At 45.2% G+C, this 17,189-nt stretch overlaps 2 long non-coding RNA genes across 3 annotated transcripts in view; one reads left to right on the top strand and one right to left on the bottom strand.

The window, feature by feature from the left end:
* Positions 1-4,930: 4,930 nt before the first annotated feature.
* LOC123594244 lies at positions 4,931-11,567 on the top strand. Its single transcript, XR_006710728.1, has 2 exons — positions 4,931-5,766; positions 11,204-11,567. It is a non-coding gene; the product is annotated as an uncharacterized LOC123594244 (long non-coding RNA).
* Positions 10,772-17,189, bottom strand: part of LOC123594166 — a 24,598-nt gene continuing 18,180 nt past the window's right edge. The window contains exons 3-4 of one of the 2 annotated variants that reach the window (XR_006710713.1): positions 12,503-12,572; positions 10,772-11,353 (exon numbers count right to left, since the gene is read on the bottom strand). This is a non-coding gene — a long non-coding RNA (uncharacterized LOC123594166). Of the gene's footprint in view, positions 11,354-12,324; positions 12,573-17,189 lie in introns of those variants that run through there. The other variant, XR_006710704.1, reaches the window with a different exon arrangement.

Raw genomic sequence — 17,189 nt, 5'->3', positions numbered from 1 at the left:
GATGTCAACAATTAATTTTATGTAAAATGTCCTCATTGGTGCCATGAGATGGACTCTAAGCTCACTATACAGGAGCCATATTGGATCCTATAAACATGGCAGCGTCCCTGTGCTCAGTCTTTGAGGCTTTTCTCCCCATTGCCCACTCTTGTTCTCTTTTCTATTTCGTCCACTCCGTGGCTTAAAATTTCATCTAAATGCTAATGAATTCCAAATTTATATCTCCAGTTCTGACATCTCCCCTCAACTCAGGATGACTCTATCCAACACATCTACTACTGAGCTCCTGGTCAGGCTCCTTCTACCCACTATCTGCTCTGTCTCAGATGGGTGGGGCCCAAAGCCTTGGTGTCCCCCTTGACTCCTCTTTCTCTCTCCTCTCCCCCTCCTTTAAAAAAAATAACGGTTTTATTGAGATATAATTTACATCACACAAAATTCACATTTTTAAAGTGTATAATACAGGGGTTTTTAGCATATTCACAGAGTTGTGCAACCATCAGCATTGTTTAATTTCAAAAAATTTTCATTACTTCAAAAAGAACCCCATACCCATTAGCGGCCACTCCCTATCCCTCCGCCCTCCTCCCTGCAACTACTAAACAAGTTTCTGTCCCTGTGGATTTGCCAATTCTGGACATTTCATATAAATGGGATCATCCAATACATGGCCTTCTGTGACTGGCTTTCACTTAACATAAACTTTTCAAGTTTCATCCATGTTGTAACACATATTAGTACTTCATTTCTTTTTGTTTCTGAGGAAAAGTTCATTGTAATGATATGCCACATCTTGTTTATGCACTTATTAGTTCATGGACATTTGGGTTATTTCTACTCTCTGGCTATTAGGAATAATGTTGTCCTGAATATTCATATGTAAGTGTGTGAACATAAGTTTCCAATTTTCCTGGGTGTAAATCTAGGAGTAGAATTGGTGGGTCATAAGATAACTCTATGGCTAATGTTTGAAGAACTGCCAAAATGTTTTCCAAAGTGGCTGCACCATTTTAAATTCCCACTAACAATGTATGGAGGGCTCCGATTTCCCTGCATCCTTGCCAACGCTTGTTATTATCTATATTCTTATTTTAGCCATCTTAATGGGTATGAAGTAGTAACTCACGGTGGTTTTGTTTTGCATTTCCCTAATGACTAATGATGTGAAGCATCTTGTCATGTGTTTATTGGCCATTTGAATATTTCTTTGAGGAAATTTCTAGTCAAGTCCTTTGCCCATTTTTAAATCAAGCCATTTGTGTTTTTATTATTGAGCATACAGATTTTTTGGTATTCTACATGCAAGTCCCTTATTAGATGCGTGATCGGCAAAATTCTTTCCCATTCTGTAGGCAGTCTAATCATTTTCTTAATGGTGTCTTCTGAAGTTTTTAATTTTGATGGCGTCCAACTCATTTATTTTCTCCTTCTTTCTGTCTCTTGTGTTTTTGATATCATATCTAAGAAATCATTCCCTAGTCCAAGGTCATGAGGACTTACTCCTATGTTTTCTCCCAAGAGTTTTGAAATTGTAGCTCTTTTTACATTAAGTCTATGGCCTATTCTGAGTTAACTTTTATATATGGTGTGCGCTTAGGGATTAAACTCCTAGATTGAGGTGTCGGCAGGTTTGCTTTCTTCTGAGGCCTTGCTCCTCGGCTTGCAGATGCCCACCTTCTTGTGGTGCCTTCCCATGGTTGCTTTTCCTCTAAGTGTGCTGATTTCCTCTTCTTAGAAGGACACCCATCATATTGGATTAAGGCCCACCAATATAGCCTCACATCACTTCAATTACTTCTTTATAGGCCCCGTCTCCAGACATAGTCACATTGTAAGGCACTGGTGGTTAAGACCTCAACGTGTAGATTTTGAGGGGATATGATTCAGCCCAGAGCATCTGTAAATCATTTATTATGTGAGTGGTCAGTGAACTGGTTTATGTGTCTATACTGACCAGTCATTCTGACTTGCCTGAGGCTCCTGGAGTTCTTTGACTCAGACTGCTCTAAACTCCCACCCTCTGGCCCCATGAGAGTAAAAAAAAAAAAAAAAAAAGGATGAAATCATGAAAACTTTTCATATTCTTTGGAAAAGCATACGAAATGATGGAAAAAGCAAATCAGTGAACTTTCTTTCTTTCTTTCTTTCTTTCTTTCTTTCTTTCTTTCTCTCGGTAGAAAAGCAACGCATTACAAAGATCACAGGGGCAACTGAATTTTAGAGGTAGATAGGACCCTAGGTATACAAGTACAAAAAGAGGTGTGAAGGCAAACAAAATGAAAATGGTAATATCACTGCTTCTAAAGGACTCTTAAGTGTTTAAATCCTAAGCCTTACAGACAACATTTCAGAAAAGGCCCACCTGCCCTATGTGTATCGCACAATAAGATGACCAATAGTAGCAAGGGACTGCTGCCTCCCCCGTGTCCCCATTCTGTCCCCTGCTCCTCCTCTCCATCCTCCAACATACATTCTCCCGGGGGAATCAGGGCAGCATGCAAACGGGGGCTGAAATGCCATAAGGTTTACTCATCCCAACAAAACACCAGGTATAGAAAATTTTCTAAGAGACTACCCTTCCATTGCCCACGTATCTTCTTTTTCCAAAACAAATCCTGCTAATGTAACTACCATTTGAGTATCTGCTAATGCAGAGGCCTCTAAAGCTGAAGCGGGGAAAGAAAACAGGAAAAGAACACATTCTCTCTCTGAAACTGTTGGACAATGTATCAAAACATAAAAGGGCAAAGACCTTAATGGTGTTGTCCGAGGACCTGGAAGATATTTCGTTATCCTCAGCAGATGCATGGATGTCGATCACTGGAGCTGTGTGGCTTTTCAGCGTACCTGTTGGTTTTCTAGAATGAAAAAAAGAACAGATGAACACCAAGCAGTTCTAAGCGCTGTTTCTAAATAAAAATGCAAGACTAAACTTGGTCCGGATCTGGCAGTTCTATTCAGCCTGGAGGAGGGTTACGTCTCCTTCTGAAATCACGCAAGTATATATCTTGTGTGATAAAAGGACTGAAGCAAATAATACCCAGTTACAGCAACACAACTCAGTGCGAGTTGAAGCCCTGGGCTTTGTTTCACCAACTGCTGACAACATCACTATAAAAGGAATAACGAGGAATGGCACAGGGTGGGGCTGGAATAGATCCTGTGGCAAGTTGTTGCTTTATGCAGGGCAGAGTTAACAGTATTCAGCTCTAGGGGGAATGTCTTTTTGATATAAGTTTATTTCAAGGAACTCTGAGGGATCAAGGTGCCCTCAGGGTCGCAGGGCTGGGTGTGTAGTGAGAGGGTGGGGAGGTGGGGAGAAGGGAGGCAGGGCTGAAATGGAAGGGGAGAACACACTATCGTTTTACAACCAAGTCCCTGGAAGGTAAGTGGATTGTTCCACGTCAGCAGACAAATGGGCGCCTAAGGTAAGAGAAGTGGGTAGAAAATCATTTTTCTTTCTCTCTGATTAGGCATCTGACCTTGTGCTGGGCGCTATATGTGGATGACCCCATCAGTAATCTTTATGACTGCTGGAGGGGTAGGTACTCTTGGGATCATCATTATCGAGGAGGAAACCAGCAGAACCCCTTGAGCAGGATCACTTGGCTACCAAGTGACAGGGACAGAATCAGATCCCTCATGCCCACCTGCTCCTAGCGCTGCCTCCACCACTGCCTGTTGTTGGTGAGGGGCATGGGTCACCTTTCAGATCCTCTGCTGACGCCTGATACAGAGGCTCGGGGAGGAAGCTTGGTGCGCCCTAGAGGACCTGTTCTTGTCCCCAAATCCCCACCAGTAATGCACGAGAAGACTCCTCCCTATTTTCCACTCTCCTTCCATCTTCAACACTTACCAGTGGAAACGATATAGGCTTTTAGAATCAGCCAAAATGCATTTGAACCCAGTTCCGGTGTTATTTCCAAAAAGTTAAACTCCTCTGAGCTTCCGTGTTACCCCGTTGGTAAATGGGACCAGGGAGTGGCTGGGGCGCCTGGGTGGCTCAGGTGGTTAAGCATCCAACTCTTGGTCTTGGCTCAGGTCATGATCTCGCGGTTTGTGAGTTTGAGCTCCACATTAGGCTCTCTGCTCTCAGCACAGAGCAAGCTTCAGATCCTCTCTCTCTCTCTCTCTCTGCCTCGCTCAAAATAAATAAACTTAGAAAAACGGGCCCAATGATTTGCTTATTAATCCCCAAGAATGAGTCTCTAGTGGCCACAAACAGGAGTTTCCCAGGCTGTGTGCGTGCGAGATCAATGTCAGGCAGGGGTTCTTAAATTATCCTAAAGGGGAATTGGCGATCCCCTGTCCTGCTCTCAGGTACTTTACTAGATCAATGGCACTCTTGGTTGGAGAAAGAAAACAAACTCACCCAGGCAGATAAGGATTCCAGACTCGAATGATTCGATCCATCCCACCTGTCAGCAGTAAGTTCTTTCTCTTACAGAATGAAAATGCCTTGACTCCTCTGTAGATGCGAAAAACGGTTTGATCACATTCTGCTCGCCTTTGGGGCAAACCAAGGAACGCTTGGTGTCTTCTTGCCTCAACATCTTTTCTAACATCCCTTATCCTTTCATCCTTTGCTTGACATTTGTTGTTCCCATAGTACGACCTAAAAGTATTCACAGAAAAACAAAACACAGCCTCTTAATACGATCAATTTTCTGACAAGTTGCTGATTTTGAAAGTCCCGCTTTTGCTTTCAGTGAGGACTACTTTTTTCTTCCTCTTTCACCCTCTGGTGTTACACCATGGATCATCTGAAGAATGAAAATGATTTCTGTAAGAACGTCAAGATTCATTTCCCCTCCTTCTCTAGAGAGAGACAAGAAGGGTCACCTGGAGGAAGGAGGAAGCGTGAAGAAGTCCAACTCATTCTGAGGTGGGTAACCCAGCTTTTAATAAATCTCTGCTGAGCACCAGGCAGTATGCCAGGGTCTCGCCATCCATGATTTTATTTGAGCCTCACCGAAACTCAGTGAGGCAAGCACCTTTACCTCCAGGGTACAGATAAGAAAACTTACACCTTTGGGATGTTAAGAAACTTGTCATTAAGAGAGCGATGAAACCAACATCTTAAACCCTAAATCAGAGCTCATTAAGGCAACCTACCCGTTTCATCCACCAACCAGCCAACTTTTTCCTACAATTATTTTGACATATTTTTAGTCAAATGACTTTTTGGCTTATGAATCTACTAAACAGTAAAATCAAAATAGTAGCATCATCCAGAAGCAATCAAAGGCCTTCATGTGGTGTCAGACATCAGTTTCACCAGGAGATCACGAAGGAACTCTCCATCGAGCTTACCCTGATCTCCGACCTCGGCTGTGTCCAAGGTGGCCGAGGGGCCTTGGATGAAGAAGGTCGAAGAATATTTCGTCTTCAGCCTCCCCTTGCCCCCACGCCCAAGCTCATCTCGGAGGGCGGTGCTATTTCAGTCCAGCAGACTCTCCCGAAGTAGGACTCTGATGCAGGTCTGCTGAGTTTCAGGAGAAATGGGAAATCTTTATTCTCACTGGAAAACTTCCAGAATTTTAAATGCTGGTGCACAGTTTCAAAACATGTTTTAAATCCGTCTGTGGTTGCTTCGCCCATTGCTGTCTCTGAAGGCCTCCGGTTTAGGAACGTGGTGGTGTGGGGAAGACAGGAACGTATCTAGGAAGGGGAAGGGGGCCGCCATCTTTCCACTCCTTCTGAGCCCTTTTCCCTCAGTCACCTGGCCGCTCTTCAGTCCATGAACTCCATTTGCAAATGACCGGGGTATGTGATTTCCACCTTCTTTGGGGCTGCGGTCTGGGTGCCGGGACAGTTTACTGATGGTGAGTTGAGGTCACAACCTTGCTGCCCGTGGTTTCTCCCAGCACTGGCAAAGAGCTGGCTTGGGTAGGGTACCTTGCTAGTCTCTCTGACCCTGTCCTTCCCTTCCTCCTTTGGTAGGCAGCAGGAAGGTAAACAGTCTTGAACCCAGGGCTCTTTCATCTGCTAGACAGAGGGGAGGGGAGGGTGAGTGCTGAGTGCAGGTAATTACTTAAGACGGGAGAGCAGACGTGCGTATCTGGATGAGCACCTGAAGTATCAAAGCCATGCAGCAAACCCCCCTCAAACACCAGTTTGACACCTTCACCCTTCTTGTTATGAGCAAAGATCTGAAACTTCTAAGCAGGTGTGTCATTTTTTTTTTTTTTTTTAAGTAGAGAGAGAGCAGCCAGTTCATTTGCATGATCTCTAGCAGTTCTTTTCCAACACAGCCAGACAGAGATACATGTTTAAATGGTCGTCATGGAAACCAGAGAGCATAGCTCTCCCCCAAGGTCTGAAGGAAGGATGATGAAAAGTTTAAAGCAATCACCATGGAAACCTAGAGCAGATTCAAGGCAGGTTCAGATCCCTAGCACACTAACTAGCAAATAAATCTTCAGGTGCTGGAATCCTACAGGAGGGTAGATTCTATGCTTCTAGCACCAGCGCTGACCCAGAAGCCAGGTCTACAGTTATGGGCTCCCAGCATCCTCTGGGGTTGACAGCAAGGTGTGTGTGTTCCCCCAAAGCTCAGACTTTGACTCTTCTTCTTTCGATATGGGTCTTGGAGCCTCTCCTGCACATCCTTCCTTTTATCTTATTCCTCCCTTCCATCAGTTTCCTCAGTATGGTAGGAACCCACAGAACTGCTGTGACAAGTGGATCCCTGCCCAGGTCTTCAGGAGGGAAGACATTCAAGGTCCAGCCTTGGTTTCTCCATAGCTGACCAAGATGTAACTCCCTTTCATGTTTATTAGTGACCAAAATGAGGGGCGCATGGGTGGTTCAGTCAGTTAAGCATCCAGCTTCAGCTCAGGTCATGATCTCATGGTTCATGAGTTCAAGCCCCACTTCAAGCTCTACGCTGACAGCTCAGAGCCTGGAACCTGCTTCGGATTCTGTGTCTCCCTCTCTGTCTTCCCCTCCCCTGCTCGCACTCTGTCTCTCTCTCTCAAAAATAAATAAATATTAAAAAATTTTTTAAATAACCAAAATGAAGTCAAGGATTTCTGTCTTCCATCACCTTAAGTAAATGAATGCACTTGAAAGCACTTCCTGTACTACAGAGCCCTCTCTGTAACCCCCATTTAGGGGTGGGGAGCTGGTGCTGTAGCACCTTTTGGAGGAGTGTGTGTGTGTGCGAACATATGGATACCTGACTGAAGCAGTGATGTGAGTGTAGGACACTGTGGGAACATGTTGGGGGGCATGTTGGATGGGAAGATGGAAAGAGAAAACACGTGAGGAACCTGTCACCACAGAATTCTACTTTTCCTGGAGGGCAAAGCTTCAGAGCACCGCGTGGGGAGAGAGAGGTATGTGGTTTGAATTCTGACCACAAGTAAGTTCATTCAATAAATATTTACTGAGCACCTATTATGTACCAGGCACTAGTCCTAGCACTTGGGACGTACCAATGAGCAACACAGATAGAAACCTCTACCTTTGTGGGGCTTACCTTCTGATGGAGGAGGGCAGACCATAAACAACAAACAAGAGATAAATTATATAGTCTAAAGGAAGGTGATTGGATATATGGAATTAGCAAAGGGTAGAGAAAAGTAAGGAAGATTGGAAATGCCAGGAGCAGGAGCTGGGCTGTTTCAGGATGTGTATAATAAAGTGGGCAAGGAGGACCTCCCCAAGAGGTGACATCTGAGCAAAGACTTCAAGGAGGCGAGGGAATGAGCAATGTAGGCATTTGCAGGGAGAACTTTCCAGGCAGAGGGAGGATCTGGTGAAAAGATCTTAAATATATCCCAGGAGATTGGTATGACTGGGAGGGAGTGGGTGAGGGAGAGAAGTGGGAAACCAGGCCAGAGATGTAAGGGCTGGGTTGACACACAAGGCCCTGGAAGACTTTGGCTTTGACTGTGAAGGAGATGGGGGGTCTGATGGAAGATTTGGAGGGATCTGACATCTAGTTTTCCAGGCTCTCTCTGGCTGCTTTGTGGAAAAGAGACCATAGGGGTGGGGTGGAAGCAAGGCTCTTGTCGTAATCCAGGCGAGAGGAGAGAGTGACTCTCACTGGATAGTAGGAGAGGGATTGGGGCAAAGTGGCCAGATCCTGGGCGCAGTATGAAGACAAAGCCAATGGGCTGGCTATGGGTGGCAGAGAGGGTCAAGGGTGACTACTAGGTTTTGACTGGAGCAACTGGAAGGATGGACTTAGAACCAACTGAGCCGGGGAAGATGGAGTGAGGGGAAGATGTGGATCTGGGTTTGGATTTAATTTTTATGTCTGTGAGACATCCAAAGGGAAAGGTCCTGTACCGAGAGACCCATGGCAACTGGAAATGCCAGACTGAAGTTTGGGGGGCAGAGCTGGGTTAGAGACATAAATTTGGGATCTGACAGCAATGGCGCCGGAGGGCATCACTGAGGGGCTGAAGGAGATCGAAGAGAGGAAGAGCAAGGATGGAATCCTGGGCTCCAGCCCAGGGAAGGAGAGAAGAGGGGCTGGGGGCCTGGAGCCCAGTGAGAGAAGTGCAGGAAGGGAGTGGGAGCCATCTGTTGCTCTGGGTGCTGAGAGGCCAGTGGGAGGAGCATCCACCCTGCATTTAGCAGCACGAGAGGCCCTGGTGGCCCTGACAAGAGTGAGTTTGGAGGTGTGGCAGGGACAAAGGCCAGCTTGCTGGGGGCTTGAGACAGACTGGGAAATGAGGCATGGGAAAGAGCTCTTCCTAGGAGTCTCGGTGCAAAGGCTCCCTAAGCCCCACTATTCTCCTCTTAGCACCACGCCAGAGCAAAAAACACAGATGGTAACCGGGGTGAGGAGGGCGCCGACTCTTTTGGTCACAGACTTGTCTAGATCTCTAAAGACACTTGGCAGTTCAGGGTGTAAGGAGCTTTAGTGGCCCCTGCTTTCTGGAACGTGAGAAGAAAGAAGGGATGCACAGGAAACTCATGGCAAAATTAGGGATCTGGGAGTGTTAGCTGGATGAATCTTTAGAACTCACATCCAGCATTTTTGTTGAACTAGAAAGGAAACTGAAGCCCGAGGTCACAGTTCTGTGAGTTGCAGAGCTGGGGGCTAGAACTCAGAGATCCTCATGACAGATTCTTTGCTTCTCTTCTGCACAAACACTCAATTTTGAGCTGCTTCAGTTTCTGAAGGCTGAGTGTTAGTTTCTTAGTATTCTCTCCATTACAGTTCCAGAAAGCCACAATTTCCCAGTTCTAAGAACGTCTAATGAAAATTCCCAAGAAACTTCTTAACCATTGCACATCTCTTTCTAATGCTTTGGTGATTTAAATGTCAGTGAATCAGAAATGTATAAAGGAAGATTTCCTTGAAAGACAACGTGAGCTCGAAGGCTGTGAATCAGGGGTGGAAGAGGCCTCGGGGAAGCAAGGTGGTATTTCATAGGAGTCTGAGCTCTCAGGCATGACTCATTACTGATTTTCCATGATGTTCTGGGGCAACTGGAACAAGATTCTAAAGGAAAGGAGGAAAAACACCCCTAGGATTTCAGCCTTTCCAAAGCTAAGAAATGCTCAGGCAGAGCTAGGCTGCAAGGCATCATGAGAGAAATGGCTGTCGTCATTACGCGGGTGGACGGTTGACTTCTGAGTCATTTAAAAAGGTGTTAAATATTTTATTCATTACAAATGCACTGACTGGTGAGTTCCAACCAGGCCCTTAAAATCGACGGGTGCAGGGAGAGAAAGGGAAGGTAAGGGCCAGTTAGAAAGGCCAAGAGGAAAAGGTGAAGATAATTCCAGCAAGTGAAATGCCTGGAAAAGAACTTGGGTAGGAAGAGACCCCAAGTCATGACTATCCTCTTGGTGATGAGCACACAACTCCTGCCTCCCAGCCTCCCCCTTCTCTCTCTGCCGGTGAGCCTGGCTGGGCAGCAGACATGAGTGTCTGTGATGGGCTCTTCCAAAGATTCCTCTCTCAGGATGCTGCTGCTGCTAAGCAGCCCACCCAGACAGCACAAAGATGGTAGAAGGTGGCTTTTATTGGCTACAACTTTCTTACTATCCTAGGGTGAATGATAACATTTCTTTTCTCTGTGGTCAGAGATGTATTCTGCTCCAGGGTCAGAATCTTCCTTTTGAACCCAGGTTGTCCTAAAACAAGTCCCAGGATCAGAGGGATAGGCTTTCCCAGCCCAACCCTAGGGGATGGCAGGTGGACTCCTGGCCTTGGGGTCAGAAAAACTGGACTTGGGTCCCAATTCCACTTCTTCTAGCTAAGTGCCCAATGGGCAAATTTTAGCCTACTGGTAAAATGGGGTGCACACAACTCATACCTCACCTGGCTACCATGATTATCAAATAATAAATATAGTGCATGTGAGTGATTCTTGAACTTGGCTGCAAATTAAAGCCACTGTGAAGTGTCCACAAAATACAGATGCCTGGGTCACACTGCCTTCAACAGTGGTTTTCAATCTTGGCCTCATTAGAATCACTGGGGGAGCTTTTAAAGGTCCCGATGCCCAGTCTTTATCCCAGGCCGATTAGGTCAGAATTATCTGAGGATAAGACCCAGGCAACCAGTTTCTATAAAGTCTCCAGATGATTCCAATAGGCAGCCAAGACTGAGAATCACTAATGATATGAGAGTTCTTTATCAATTAGCAAGTGCCAAATACATGTAAGGAATCATCATCAGTATCAACCTGAACATTAAGTATGTTGATAGTGATTTTGAATTGGATGGGGCTTTCCCACATACTCCCAAGGGCTTCACAAAATGAGCAAGAAGTTTAACAAAGTAAATGTGAGGAACTGAGACTGGCCTTCAAAGGGCAATTTATTAGAAAAAATATATAAAAATATTAGTATAATTAGAAACATAGAAAAATTTGTGTTGTTGTGTTTAAAGGGTGCTTCTCAGACTTGACATGTATACAAGTCACCCTCGGTTCTTTTTCAAGCACAGACTCGGGTCCCATCGTTCCGAGGGAGGCCCGGGACTCTTCAATTCTAGCCCACACCCCCGGGGAGGCCATCGCGGTGGGTCCCAAGATGACTAGCACAGATGACCTAGATTCAAGTCCTCGTTCTTCCATTTCTGAGTTGTGGGGCTGAGTGCAGGCACCATTCTTCACTCTTTTGTAATGGGTAAACCTCCTCTTCCCATCCCCACTTCTGGAAAGCATGCCTCCTCCTACGTCATGTAGTTGCATGGGCATGGTCAGCCTCTTACTGTCCCTGCCTTTCCCAGGTCAGTTGGCTTGCAATTGTCCCAAAGATGGGCCAGACTGGTGCAACGAGAACCTTCCCAGAGGTGGCTGTACCGGGGACCAAGAGTGGCAGCTAGTCTTTATCGGTGACCAAGCAGCATGAGAGGCGGGCCCATCACCATCTGAGGGAACTGATGTGCGGAGGAGAGAGAGAAACAGAGTCGGAGAAGCAGCTGAGACCCTGCTTCCAGGACTTCCCCACACTGGGTTACGCGTCTGCCCTTCTCACGTCATGTGAGCCATCCACAAAATTCTCCTTTTGCTTCTTCATTTGAATGACACTTCTTTCGATACAGAAAACAACAACAAAAAACCCTGAACAAGACCCCAGGACAAGTTAATGAATTCTTCTGTGCTTCGCTTTATTCATCTGTAAGGTGGGACTAGTAGTGGGACCTAAACCACAAGGTTGTTACAGAGATTAAATGAAATAATACACAGAAGGAGCTTAGAATAGTATCAGATACTTAGCGTTCAGGGCCAGAGATGGCATCTAGTGCAGACCATGAGTTCATAGCCAGGGCATGATCCCTTATAAAGGGAGTGGATTCCTGGTTCCAATCTAGACCAGTCCCTCCCCCTAGTACCAGGATGTATGTCCTCCATCTGGTCCCAACAAAATGATTCCCACATGAATAGCACAGACGGGCTCTGCCACCTTCCCTACTTCATGGACCCAAGATCAGCTTGGCCAAGCCCATGACCATACCAGGTGTGCATTTGGGGATGTGAGAGTAAGGGATGGGTTGGGCTCTTGGTTCTCCCTTGACCTTCCTCTGAGTTCACTTGGTCAGAGTCCAGCTTCCAGAAAAATGCAAAGGTCTTCAGGTTCTGGTTCTTCCTGTTGCCATCACTTAAAACTGTTATTTTCAGCATGCCTTTTGAATTCACAGAAATGACCCCATCCCATTTCACACCAACGCCCCAAGACCACTGTCCGATGTTGATATTACTGCATATTCAATAGCATGTAGCACATTAGGGGCGCTCATAGGGTGTGGCCTGAGGTTGCTTAAAGTGGATTTTGCTCTTATTTCAAATCAGCAAATATTGACCGAGCTCTCAGCATGTGTGACGCCCTGTGAAGCCCTCCCTCTGTCTCTCCAGCAGCCTAGTGTGAGGCTTCTAAAGCTAAAGGCGGACAGAAGAGTGGAGGATGTCACATTCTGAGCTGCAGAGTGTGGGATGCCTGTTGCAATGCAGAAATTATAAAGGTGGGAGACATCCAAGGATCTGGCACACAGAGAACATTACAAACGTAAGGGGAATGTAAGCAGTACCTATTACTAGAGCTGTAGGCTAGTGGTTGGAGCTTGAAATGACGGCTTTGATAGGATCGTAGTAGTTCAGCTGGAAATGACAAAAGAGAGAGAGAGAGAGAGAGAGAGAGAGAGAGAGAGAGAGAAGATGCTAATTAACGTGAAGATCACATGCCAGGTCAAGGAAGAGTTTGTAACAACATCTAAAGCATTCTTTTGACCCCCATTTCGAGAAGGAGAAAGGAACCTCTTGTTCAGAGGATGGGCACATTTTTTAAAACTGTACTTTTGGAGTGGGCAGATGTGTGTGGGTGGCCTGGCGGAGTGTGGAGTGCGTGGGGGTTCTCTCTCCTTGACGCTCGCTCAAGGCGAACACCAGAACCACAATTCCTGGGTATCCTGTCTGACAGACCGTGCTGAAGTTTCTACCACCTATTTTAGATATTTCTGAGAAAATCGAATGCTGCCTGCATAGCCGCAGGGTTTCACGGAGAAAACAGCTTATCCTTCGCCATAAATCATATTTAAATTGGAAGCTATGCTGAGCGTCATCCTGGGAAGGGTAAAAGACTCTCTTCCCCTGTCTTTGAAAATTGAGAGCCAGCCTCTGAAGCACATGTGCCAGGATCAGGGAAGCGTGCCTTTCAGGCAGGTGCCAGGGCTCATCTCAGGTGCAAGGAACAGGAGTCAGTGGGATCTGAGGAGTTTCTCTGCTCTTGGGACATTTCCTTCCTGGAGGAAGTCCTTATTAAGAAGATAAGCATGTAAAAATGGATAAACCCGTAGCAGTGTTGAAAGAGCAGCATTAGCTACAAGGGATGACAGGTGTCTCTTTGAGACCTTGCAGGCACTATGCTAGGCTCAGAGGGGGCATGCACAGAAGATAACCCTTGGTTCTAACCCCCATGGAGGGCAGAAACCATAGAGCCAAAGACACAGGAAGAGGAAGGGGAAGTCTAGGGGAAGAGAGGGTTTCTGGAACTTGGGACCTGACCCAGCACAACAGGACTCAGTGCCCTGAACAATCTAACAGAGTTTAGAATTGTCTCTGTCTTTTCTCTATTAGAAAGGGCTCCCTGGAGATGGCCCACAAGGCAGAAGTCTCAGTGGAGAGATCATGAACACACCCCCCGAGGTGGTGGGAGGAGAAAAGGAGAGCAGACCCCTGGGGAATTCTCCTCTCATACAGCTCCTCTCTGTTAGCTCCCTTTCTATGCTGCCAAGGCCAATGCCAATGCCAATGCCCGGCTTTGTTTTCTCCCCACTCCGCCCCACCCCCTCCACGTGTGGTCATCTCTTGGATGGGACTAGCTCTGGATGTTGTTGGTTTTGGTTCCTACTGCCTTCCAAGGCAATAGGGGCTGATAATTCAGTGGGACAAAACGTCCACCCTCCAAGCATGGCTCCACTTTGCAAAGTGGCAGAAGCCGGGCACAACAGGCCACACAGTGTATGATTTCATTTACATGGCATGGCCAGAAAAGGCAAATCAACAGAGACAGGAAGTAGATTAGCGGTTGCCTGGCACAGAGATCTTATTGGGGTGATGGGAACGCTCTTAAACCGCATTATGGTGATAGCTGCACAATTCAGTAAACTTAACAATCATTAACTGTACGTTTAAAATGTAAAAAGTTAAGTGTAATTAGAATGCACGTTAAAGTGTAAAAGTTGAAGAAAAGAAGGATCTTGTCCCAATCACCTTCGAGAAACATACCGGTATTACATATGGCAAATTTGCCTGTGCTTGTTAAGTTGGATTGTTTTCTTTTTGTATTCTTACTTAATTCACCTTATCTTTCTTCTCCAGAATTGGTATTTTGTTTGCTTCTCTTTGTGTTTGAAGTTTTGTTGGTCTTAATCTTTTAGACAAATGCTATTTTCCTGGTCCAATTTTCCTTCCCGTTGAATTTTCCTTTTTTACTTAGCAAATAAGTTTGGCTGTTTTCCTATTATTTCCTTTCGCCCAATAATATTTCCCGACTTTCTTGTCTTGCATAGGTCTTCTTTATTAAGAATCTTCCCCACCTATTGTAAGCCTGATGTGTTAGGAGGACACAAGAGATGTTTCCAGGAGTCTATGCTCCCCTAACAGTTCTCTGAAAAACCCCTGCTCTCTCTCTCTACTCAGGAGGACAGCGTGTCCAATCGGTATTTGGTTTCTGATCTGCCTCAACATAAAGAACAATGTCTTGTTTGTTTATGCGCTTAAGAAATACTAATTTAGCTTCTCAGAGCCAGTAGAAATGTCAGGGAAAGGACTCTCATGTTCAAAGTCATATTATTGGTCCTAAGACACTCAGGTCATTTGAGTTGGTTCTCATTCCTACAAGAGGAAGGAAAACACACCAACTGTCTTTAGACCCAAAGGACAGTCAGATGGGAGCCCCCAACACAAGTATACCAGGAAGTGCAAATCAATCAATTTCTCTAGCTTCTAGAAACCAGATGTTTATCATTCTTTGTACCATTCTTGGTATTTCATGCAGCATTTTTATTTGTTTTCAACTAGGCTAATAAAGTTATCTTGGGAACAGTGGTCACTCATTAAAGAATATATATATATATATATATATATATATATATATATATATATATATATTTGATTGGCTGATACATCTGGAGAGAGATGGCAGGTGGTCAAATTCCTATTTACTTTTACTTAAACATTTCTTTCTTTTCTTTTCCCTTACTTTTCTCTCCCTCCCTCCCTTCCTCCTTCCTTCCTTCCTCCCTCCTGCTCTTCCTTCTTTGTTTCTCTCTCCCTCCTCTCTTTTTTCCCTCCCTCCCTTCCTCCTTCCTTCCTTCTTTTCTTTCTTTCTTTCTTTCTTTCTTTCTTTCTTTCTTTCTTTCTTCTCTCCCTTTCTTTCTCCGTTCATTTCTCTCTCCTCTCTGTTTCTTTCTTTCTTTCTTTCTTTCTTTCTTTCTTTCTTTCTTTCCCTCCTTTCTTTCCTTCCTTCCTTCCTTCCTTCCTTCCTTCCTTCCTTCCTTCCTTCTTAGTTTTACATGAGTAATCCTGTCTCCCGCACTTTCCAGCAGATACAGTTCACATTTGGAGAGGCCACAGCATTTTTAATGCTAATGTTTGGCATGTTTTCAATTTTGGGCAGTTTCTTCCAAGTTCTAAGGAAAAAGCTATAAAGATCTCAAAGGGATAAGAACGAATGTCCCTCCCACATCCTGCTCATTCCAACCAATAACCTTTTCTCAGATTATTCTTCTGGCCAGGAATCCCCTCCCATCCTCTGAGACTTCACTAAATCCTCCACGGGACCCTCTCTGATTAAGCTAGACCATCTGATCACTCCCTTTCCTGGACTCCAGGATAGGCTTGACATGTCCTGCCTTTATTTTCCTACTCAGATGTGTACAACCAGAAGGCTTTTAGAGCCCCAGGAAGCTCAGTAGAGAACAAGGACTCAACCAGTATTGAGTGTCCTTGTGTGTCCCAGCTGGGGTTTGAGCAGCCTTTCAGAAGAAGATAGTGGGTTTTTTTAAGTCAGTCTTACAAAGAAGCGGGCCTTGTTTATAGGCATCGTGTATGAAGTCAAATGGGAAGAACTTGGAGATGGCATCAGTGACCATGTTATAAACCCTCTTTAATTATTGAGTAATTCACATGAATGCTCTGGGAGATAGATTGTCCTTCCATGGCTGAAACAGGAACAAAGCGCTAGGAACGAAACAAAAGAATGATTCCTTGTGGAGGACCCGTGTCTGTCCAACAGGTACTCCCCTACTTGTTCCCTGCCAACAAAAGCAAGGCACAGATCCCTTGATTTCAGAGCGGTCATGTGACTCATTTCTGGCCAATTGGATAAGGTAAAATCAGCGAAGGGCTCTGGGAAAATATTTTGCTTCTTCCAAAAATGTGAAAATAGTGTGAAGCAGTCTCTCTCTCTCTCACTCTCTCTCTCTCTCATTTTTCTTTCTCACTTTTCCTCTCCCCTGGCTGGCATTATTTCTGATTTTTAAACACAGTCAGTATGTGAAATGTCTAGAGCTATGGCAGCCACTGTGGCACCATGAGGCCATAGGCTGAAGGACAAAAAGCCAATGTGCTAAAAGATGGCGAAGTGACATAATAGAAGTTGAAGGCTCTTCATGAAGCCATTGATCAGCTAAACCAGCACAGCAAACACCTATATCCTGACGTTTTTGTTAATGAAAGAAAAATAAACTCTTCTATCCTTTGCTGGTCATTTTTCTGTCATTTAAAAATAGCAAACGTTTAGCTTTTTCCTATGTGTCAGGCACTGTTGCAAGCACGGTGTATATATTAACCCGTTTACTCCTCAGCATAAACCTATAAGACAGGCACTGTTATTATTCCCTTTTTAAAGATGAGGAATGTGAGGCACGGGATTAGATAAGCTGCCAAAATCTGTAAATAGAAGAGCTGGGACTCAAACCCAAGGAGCCCGGATTGCAACTTAAAGCATTCTTAGTGGACAGACCAACTGTACACAATCGTCTGCAACTGATGCTCAGGTAGTGCAACCTGTCACAGGATTATGGATTGTTTTTGAGCTGCAGGCGATCCTTTGAGATGACCTTGAAAATAACCTGAGTTAGATAGAACCTGGAATGGTGGTCGATGTATCGCGGCAGCCTGTGAGTAAGCCATTTTTCTCCGTCCCTCCAGCAACCATAGAAATGCGCTGGCTTCCTCAAAAGCAGTCCCGAGCAGTCCCAATGTTGGATTTTT

The sequence above is a fragment of the Leopardus geoffroyi genome, chromosome A1 (assembly GCF_018350155.1).
Source record: "Leopardus geoffroyi isolate Oge1 chromosome A1, O.geoffroyi_Oge1_pat1.0, whole genome shotgun sequence".
In the NCBI taxonomy this organism is placed as follows: Eukaryota; Metazoa; Chordata; class Mammalia; order Carnivora; family Felidae; genus Leopardus; species Leopardus geoffroyi.
Note: the sequence above shows the minus strand (reverse complement) of the source record. Positions and strands in the feature narration are given on the sequence as shown.